Source organism: Micromys minutus (genome assembly GCF_963924665.1).
Source record: "Micromys minutus genome assembly, chromosome: 2".
NCBI classification, from domain to species: domain Eukaryota; kingdom Metazoa; phylum Chordata; class Mammalia; order Rodentia; family Muridae; genus Micromys; species Micromys minutus.
Window position 1 is genome coordinate 78,369,492 of NC_137971.1, and position 9,952 is coordinate 78,379,443.

The following is a 9,952-nucleotide window of genomic DNA, read 5'->3' on the forward strand; positions in this document are numbered from 1 at the left end:
AGCAGTGGGGATACCAGGAGCTCAGAATTGCTACTGTGGAGGATGTAGTACTGAGTCTTCTCCTGTTGTTCCTGATACTACAGGACTGTGCTGTGTGGGCGGGGCAAGCTCCAGAGCAGCAGAGAAATGCCTGGCCAGAGAAAGACATGCATGAGTTTGATGGGGTTGAGCTATATGTGTACAGAGCCAAGCCCACTGTAGCCACTGAGGAGCTCAGTTGGTCTGCAGACTTGAGATCAAGCAGCCATGGCCTCTACTGGCCTCCTCAGTAATAACAAGAGGCTAAGTGTGTGAAGTACCAAATGTGGTCCCCACCAGGAACCAACAGCGGTGACAGTGCTATTCTGTCAAAGACTAATGAAGCCAGTACTGAAGCAGGAAGGGCAGCCCAGTTTCCCACATAAACCTGCCGATGACCCAGGTTGCATCTCTGGAGCCCACAGAAAGAGCCAGATGTGGTGGTATCTATTTACAGTGCTGCCATTCCTAAGACTACCTGCTGGGAGCTCACAAAGCACAGTGACAGAAACAAGAGAGACCCTGCCTCAGGAAACAAGGTAGAGGGAGAGAGCTGACTCCCTAGGAGTTGTCTGACCTCCATACGAGTGAGGTACCACACATGTGACTGCACTCCCATGCACAAAGCAAATAATCAAATAATAAATATATTCTGCTTCTCAGTCACTGTTCTGTTGCTGTGAAGAGACACCATGACCAAGGCAATTATAAGGAAAGCATTTAACTGATCCATAAACAGAGAGAAAGGGGGGCTCTGAACTTTGCATGAGCATTTGAAACTTGAAAACCCACTCTTAGTGACACACTTCCTCAAACAAGGCCACACCTCTTAGACCTTCTAATCCTTTCGAATATTGCCACTCCCTAAGCATTCAAATATATGAGCCCGTGGGGCCATTCCTATTCAAACCACAGCAGTCTGTATTAGATGCATACAGACTTCTCATCAGCATCCTCCAGATGATGCAACAGCTGTATCAGTAGCATGGCCAGAGCCGTGTAAGATGATGTGATCTTCAGAGGGCATGTTCTATGTAATAGGGTAGGATGATGGTTAGTTCTATGTAGACCCTGCACTATCTTATGAAAGGTACTTGACTATTGATGGTTTTCAGTATCTCTGGGTGTCCTTGAACTAGTCCCCCTCAGACACCTGTAATCCAGAGTAGGTGTGGCCAACTGTCCCTCTGGTCTGTTTTGTCTGACAATTAGTAACTACCCGAAGAGATAGATGTAAGGACATGCTGGAATCAAGCTGGCGAAGTCCTCACTTGAGTTTTGGCACAGCACCCAGTGGCTATTATTACCTGGCATGCATCAGACAGCTTTTGCTGGGGACAAGTAGGAACACTGGCAGCTCAGATCAGAGCCATCTACATCTCCAGGAATAGAGTTTGTCAGGAGACAGAGAGATGTGCTGAAAGGTGAAAGGAGGACTGTGTTTCTATAGAAACCAGAGCCCAAGGTGCCCTGCTTTGGGCTACCCATTGTTTTAATTAGCATCCTCCTCCTCCTCAGGTAGGAGGTGGGAAAAGAAATGCCTGGACCACTTCACCACTCTGTGGTGTGGGGACCCAAGTTAAAAGAATAAAGGTGGGTGGAGAAAAGAGATGGGGAGTTTTAAAGATACTTTAATTTCCCCAGGACCTCTTGAGTGTTCTCACCTTTTGGGGAAAGTACTTTTCTCTTCATCCTCTTCTGCAACTCTGAGCTCAGACCAACTCCAGAACATCTTGGGGTTCTAACCACACCCCCTGACTTGACACAAACTACAGGCTATACCCTGCCTATACTGAAGGAACAGGTCTATCTAGGGCACCAAGATGAGCCGGCCATTTGAGGCACTGGAACTTTGTTCCTATCAAACCAAAAGTAAGGAAGAATTGCAAGGAAGAAGCATCCCTTTCCTCTCTGAGTATCCTGTTGTCCACTACAGATGGGGAAACTGCCCTTCATTGTGTCCAGAAATTCCAATAGAAATAACTCCAGAAGGATTGGTAAATAAAAATATTAATAGTTTGCCCCTAAAAGAAAATGTTGGAAGGCAATGACTTTACGTTTCGATGTGGCTAACCTTTTGAGAGTATATTAGCTTTTCATCACTGTAACAAAATACCTCAGAAAGAGAAAGTATGAAAGATCAAAGCAGGCCAAGGTTTTGATGTCTGCTGAGGGCAGTACATGGAGTCATATCTTGGTGAGGGCATTGGAACTAGGAAGCAGAGTCAGAAGGAGGGTGCTGGCTTGCTAATCTCATAACCCTCAAGGGGTCACACATGAATGACCTTAACCTCTTCCAAAGAAAATGTCTCCAGTGACTTTCCATTAGGATCAGCCTCTTCAAAGCTCAACCACTTTTCAATATCGCCAGATTCATCACAAGAACCTTTGGGGAACATTTAAGCAATATCTAGACCACACCAGCTCCTTTAGTTCCCAGCTTTAGGTCATTTTATCCAGGAATATTTAAGGTTCTGGATTACTGGTGCTTCTTACTAGCCAGGCATTTTCTAAGAACTTGTATGGGAAAGGTATCAGTTTGTTTGCATTATGTAGGCAGGAAAGCTGAGGCTTAGAGAGATTTACTAGTTGATATCTAATCACAGCAGAACACAAAGGTATCTGCCTCATAGTTTATGAAGTGAATAGGCATCAATACCTCTTTCATAATTGTTGTGAACTTTAAATGTTTGAGTGCAGATGCAGGTGTGTGTGTGAACAAACAGAGACCAGAATAGGACACCAGATGTCCCCTCCATCACTCTTAGAGATGTGGACTCTCTTGAACCTGAAGCTCATGTTTTCTTGGTCAAGCTTGGGAGCCAGCATGCCCCCAGCATTCTTTCTGTCTCTGCCTCCCTTGCAACTGCAGTTACAAAAATATCCGAGATGTCCAGCTTCTTACCTCAGTGCTGTGATCCAATTTCTGATCCTTATGATTACATACCAAGTGCTCTTAACCTCTGAACCATTTGCCCAGCCTCATAAATAACACTTTAGAAGCTAGGAGATTATGAGGGAGATGTAATGGGTGGATAATAATTAGTAGGTGATTTAGACAGATCTTTACTAACTTGACCAGCCTCCCATAAACACATGTATAGGAAGGACAGAATATCATTCGGTAAATGCCATTTTAAGAAGCTAAAAAATACACACACATACATGCACATACACAGACACACACATATATGTAGTAATATATATTACTTTATTACTTTACAATCTTCAATTGACAGCAAACATAATACTTGTTAAGAGAAAAAAAAATCATCCATTTTCTGTCTGTAAAATTGAAACATAGATCAGGATTTGGCAAGTCACAGCCCCTGGGCCATACCCAACCCATTGCCTGCTTTTATAAATAAAGTTTTATTGAAACACTTCCAGACCTTTCCTGGGTCTTTGGTAAAACTCAACAGTGATAGATTAACAAAGTCTAAAAAACATACTCTTTCTTTACAGAAAAGTTTTATACCCCTGTCTAGAGCTATATTCTGTAAAATTAATGAACACACAAGCCACTGGGAAACAGTAAACCAAGAGCAGTTTCTGATTCAGTAGCTCCTGGCAGGGCCTGATACTCTGTAATTCTGAAACATTTCCACAGGTCACACCTACATTTGAACAAAGACGCATTCATAGAGGGAACAGAATAAATGGGCAACAGCACTCAGACACCATAGTGCAGAACAGATGACTATAGCTGGGACTCAGCAATATCTATCTATCTATCTATCTATCTATCTATCTATCTATCTATCTATCTATCTATCATTTATCTATTTACCTATCTATCATCTATCAATCTACATATATTATCTATCTATCATCTGTATATTATCTATAAACCATCTACCTGCATCTATCCTTTCTTCACAGGAACTTCCAGGGCTCCTTTGAACTGTCCTCCCTTCCTGTCATATTCATACTCAGCAGGACATTGCTATGGCTGGAATGTTTGTCCCCACAGAAATTCATTGAATACTGTCAATGGGAGGTGTTTCAGTCTCATAAAGAGAGGATTAAGATGTTTATCTCTGGAATTTATCTCTTCTTCTGCTTCTCTCTCCTCCCTTTTCTCCTCTTCCTCCCTCACACGTGTGATGCTGCAGCAAGAAGATGGGAACACCCTGATATTTAATTTTACAATCTAGAAACTGTAAACAAATCATCTCTTTTCATTGTAAATGAACCAGTCTCAGGTATTTTGTTATAGCAGCAAACAGACGAAAGCAGATGCGTTTGGCTTCCTGGTAGCAGAACACAAGCAACAGGGTCCTCTGCATTTCTACTCCCTGGATAACAGCACAAAGGGAAAATGTGACTTTATATTTTGTTATCATAGTTACCTTTGCTCACTGCTGTGACAAGACACCTGACACAGAAATTCAAGGAAGGAAGGGTTTGTTGAGCTCACAGGTTTAAGGGTACAGACCATCGGGACAGGGAACACATGGTAGAGAGAACAGCTTGACCTATGAGGGAAGGTGAGTGGGGCAACTGGTCATATTGCATCCCCAGACAGGAAGCAAAGGGAGATGAACACGGACGCCAAATTGGCTTCCTCCTTTTCTCTTCCATTCAGTCCAGGATCCCCGGCTGATAGATGGTGCTGCCCACATTTAAGGTGAACCGTTCCTCTTCAGATAAACACTCCTGGAAATGCATAGATACACTCTGAAATATGTCTTCTGAGTGAGTCCGAATCCAGACAAGTCAATGATGAAGACTGATATTCCACATTACCACTCCCGTTCACAGTAATGTCAGCACCCTTATAAGCACGCACCAAGTGCTCACCACTTTTGAATCAACATACATGCTTTGTCAGCTGCCCTAATACAATGGTCTTGAGACAACTGGTATACCCCAGACTTGCTGTAGGCTAAAGTTGGGCCTAAGTTGAGCTTGTATGCTGAATCATGCCTTGGCAGACTTCAGTGCCAACACCAGTGGGACAAAGCATGCTGTGTGGGTGAGAGCTAAGTTGTTCCTCACAAGCATAGCAGTGAGGATCTGGGGGGGGGGGTGTGACTAGGACACCAAATTGGCACATTCCCATCTTACCCACGAATGCCAGTTACGTGAAGTGTCAGAGTACCTCACTGATCATTTGGGGGGGGCAGGGATAGGAGCCAAACAAGATGGAGAGGGTGCAGCTGGTGCCAGGGAAAGTCGTTCATGAGATCGGTCTCGATAATAGCAACACATGCTGTTATTTAGTGAGCATCTTCTACGGGCTATCATCCATGCTAAACAGAATAAACACCTGGCTGTGGTGGTACACACCTGTCATCTTTGCTCTGGGGAATTTGAAGCAGAAGGATCATGACTCTCTGGCTAAGCAGGTCTATACAGTCATATCCTGTCTCAAGCTCTTTCTCCAAGGAAAGAACAGTATAAGCAAAGGAAAGAATTTCACTTAATCTCTTGCTCTTGGAGATATGTTCTATCTATCATTCATGAGATAAAGGGAGAATCTTAGACTCAGCCAGACAGTGTGGCTTGCCTAAGAACACACAGGGTAAAAAAAGAGAACAATTCTTGTTTTCACCGATGGAATTCTCAACCTGGGGAAATGGCTCAGTTGGTGAAGTGCTTGCTACTCAAGCATAAAGGCCTGAATTTTAATCTCCACACTCACGTAAAAGGCTGTGTGCAGCCACATTTATCAGTAATCCCAGAGCTGAGAAGAGAAAAATAAAAACTAACATTCATTGGCCAGCCAGTCTAGCAGGATCAGTGAACTCCAGGTTTAGTGAGAGACCCTGCCTCTAAAAGCAAATTGGAGAGCCACTGCAGAAGACATTTGACACCAACCTCAAGCTTCCACATGCACATGAATACGTATGTACTCATATGCACACAAAAAGGAAAAAATAGAAATGTTCCTACATGCAATAAAATCCCAATAGGAACACCAGTGTGCTTTAAGACATTCAAGAATGAGCAAACCACACAGTGCCAAGTGAAAAGGATGACCATTGTGACATTTGTAACTCACTGTGTGACCTTCCTACTGATGCCTCCCTTGACCTTGAGAGACCCCAGTGGCCTTAAGGTCATACTAGTGGACAGGACCTCAGCAAACATTGCTAGGACCCTGATTTGAGTACCCTCCTCATCTCTGAGCAGTGATTCTGCTACAGAAATGAGAGCCAAGGTTTGTCCCATTTTCAGATTTGCAGCAGGAGTCAGAAAACTGACCTTAACTTAAATCTGCCTGATTATTCTATACTGATTATCAATGTGGGGTGTGTGTGCATGTGCGAGGGCTTAGAAGTCAGGAAAACCTTCAAGAGTTGGTTCTCCCTTTCATCATGTGTGTCCATACAGGTCTCTGGCTTGGTGACATGTACTAAGGCTATCCCTGTTCTTGTATTAATTTTAAGACATTATGTGTTTAGAAGGGAGAACAAAGCACTCACTAGAGGAAATGCAGGGACAAATAGAGGAGCAGGTATTGAAGAAAAGATCACTCAGAGACTACCTCACCTGGAGATCCACCCCATATGCAGCCACCAAACCCAAACACTATTGCTGATGCCAAGAAGTGCTTACTGGCAGGAGCCAGTTATGGATGCCTCCTCAAAGGCTCTGCCAGAGTCATACAGATACAGTTGAGGATGTTTGCAGGTAAACATCAGACTGAACACGGAGACCCCAATGAAAGAGCAAGAGAAAGGACTGAAGGATCTGGAAGGGTTTGCAACCCCATGTGAAGAACAATATCAACCAACCAAACCCTCCATAACTCCCAGGGAGTCAAACACCAACCAGTGAGCACACATGGAGAGATCCATGGCTCTAGTTGCATATGTAGTAGAGGACAGCATTGTCTGGCATCAATGAGAGAAGAGGCCTTTGGTCCAGTGAAAGCTCTTTTTTACAGTGTAGGGGAATGCCAAGGCACTAAGGTGGGAGAAGGTGTTGGGAGAGGGAGCACCTTTATGGAAGTAAGTGGAGGAGGATAGGGGCATGAAAATGGGTGGGGAAGGGAATAACATTTGAAATGTAAATACAGAGATTATCTAATTTTTATAAAAAGACATTATGTGGATCTCACAAACAACCTTCATGGCTAGGGGTCGGCTGCAGTCAACCTCCACTTGTATTTTTTACCTTTTGAGAGTTATTTGCCCTAAGAGGACAGAGATGATTGGTGGCCTAGGACAGAGGCTCAAAGAAGAGGTGGCATGGCTCACAACAGAGCTGGGAACTCAGGTGGCCCAGGGGTCCCCAAGGGCTAGAGCACTACCTTGCTTTCAGATGTCACTCTACATTGTGTCCAATGATGCAGAGGAGTCAGGAAAGAGGCAGGAGGGGAAGCGACAGGGGTTCCGTCTGTCTTGGCCGCTGGAGGACTTGCCTGAACTTAGGAGAGCCATTCCAAGCTCCGACTTCCTCTAGGTTCAACATGCAGAAATAGGAACTATAGTCTGTGGTCTTTCTGACCCTTCTCTCTGCATGGGCCTGTCCACACCCTGACATCAGTATCTGCTCAGGTGGGCACAGGGACCAGGGACAGGGACAGGTGGGGATGTCATTCCTACAGACTTAGGGGCCCACTAGTGAGGCCAGCTGCCTGGCTGCAGTGCTAAGGGGGATGTTGGGGGGGCTGAGCTGACCCTCCTGATAGTTCAGCCCCAAATGAGGGAGTACTGTCTTCATTCCAAAACCCTTAGAGTTAAATCCTAGCTTTGCAGTTTACAAGCTGTATAACTTGAGGGACTTCCCGCCTTTAAATTTTAGTTATCCAGTCATTTATTTTTGAGAGAGGATCTTGCAATCAACCCAACGCTGGTCTTGAGGTCCCAGTCCTTCTGTTTCCTGCTCCAGAGTGGACTGAAATTCCAGATGTGTGTGCAAAGCCCATTATCATCCTGAGCCTCAGTTTCTTCCAGAAAGTGGGGGGGGTCATAAGGTCACCTGCTCCAGGCCATGGAGAAAGGGCTTAGCACAGTATCTGGCACCAGGGGAAATGATATTTTTGTAAGAAATTTTATACCTGGGACCCCCCTCCTCTTCAACCTTGGCAATGCCCATTTCCAAGGAACTTTCAGATGCAGGGTCACTGAAGATGGAGGTGTAGGATGAGCACAGTTGTCCCTCTGCTGGTCTCCCCGGCAGCCTGATTCCAGTAATATCCATCCCTATGAGATTTGTGGAATGTCCCCAGAAAGCATGTGACCTCCCTATATGCCATTTGAGGGATGAGGGGCAGCGGTGAGTTTGAGCACTTCCATGTTGCAAAGGGGAGGCTGGGGTGTTAACACCGGGGACTGCCATCAACTCTGTATCTCCTTGTCCCTGGTAAGAGGACAGAGAGTTCGAAGCCCGACTGGGTGACAGGCCAGCCTGTGGTACATATGTGATGCTGTCTTAAATACATATACACATATGTGTGTGTATATACGTGTATACACACACAAAGACCACATTTGCAGGGAAAGATTTGTCAATCCCTTATTACTTATCGATTGTCATAGATACAAGTACCTTCTTTTATTATGAATTTATATAATCTTTTAAAAACCCTATGGCAGAGACCAGTCATTTTTATTCCAGTTTAAGTGAAACCTATCATGAAATCTTCAGATAAAAATTGTTATAAGGCCAGTTATTGGGCTGTTGGGTGCAGGGTGCTCAGAGATACCAGATAAAACCAGCAAATAGGTAACAATAAATCCTTTGTTACCTTAAACGTACCTCGGCTATGGCACGGACTTATTTACACTAAAAAATCATTCGTTATTTATCTAAAATTCTGATTTCACTACTCACACTTCTGTTTGTTTGTTAATAACCTGGGAGGGAGAGAGGTAGCCTTGGCTCAGCTAGCCAAGGCTAGGGGCTTCCTCTCTACCTAAGCTCTCTATGTGGATTAGTCAGCTAACGCTGTCCTGGCAGAATCCATAGACTGGGGCCTGAAGCTGCAGGAACTCATCGTTCAACCTGTGTGTAGAAGTGCTTGTTATACAAGCATAAGGATTTGAGCTTTAACTCTAGCGCCAAATAAAAAGCCTGGCACCGTGTAATCACAGAGCTGAGGAAGTAGAGGCAGGAAGATGCCTGGAGCTTGCTGGTCAGCCATCCTTGAGCTGCAGTTCAGTGAAAAATTATATATATAATGATGACTGAGGGAGAACCCAGATGTCAGTCTCATATGCACCCTCATCCACTGATGCACCCATTCGAATGCACATATACACAGAACACCCACGTGTACATACGCAGGTGCACACACACATTCCTGTGCACATACACATGTGCTCACATGTATATCGCACACAGGTGGGGATAATAAGGAAGTGATGGCTCAGATCAGGTACTGACCACATGACAAGCACTTGCAAAAGCATCGTTTTTTCTTTCCACACTTCTGCCATCATGGTTCTTGGTGCTATGATGTCACAGGCAGGAGAATTTCATTTTGAAAAACAGGCTTCATCAGAGACAGGACCTTCCAGACACCACACCCGTCCCCATGTGCCACTCTCCTTTTTAGACAGGAGAACCAGGATCACACCCAAACCGGTAACCTTGGAGGCCTGATCAGAAATTCGTTCCCCTCAACCCTTCCCTGCTGCAGCAGGGAAACTGAGGCTGTGGACTGATGAGGTTGTCACTTTATGTTCCCCAGACTTCCAGTTTGGCACACGGGACTAGGAAAATGCTGTCAACCGAAGGAGACTGGCATCCAAGGCAGAAAGCATGCACTACTGGTGACCAGAGAGGACTTAATAGGGCTCTGTTAGTCAAAGAGGTTTTCCATCCTCTTCCACATACCCAGCTATTCTCTGAAAGCAGTACAGAGCATGCATTAGCCATTCACCCCATAGCCCCTGCCCTTCATTACCCAACCCCCTGGGCGTGCTAATCTAGACCCAAATCAGTTCAACCTCACTCCTGGGTTTTCTTTTAAGAAAAC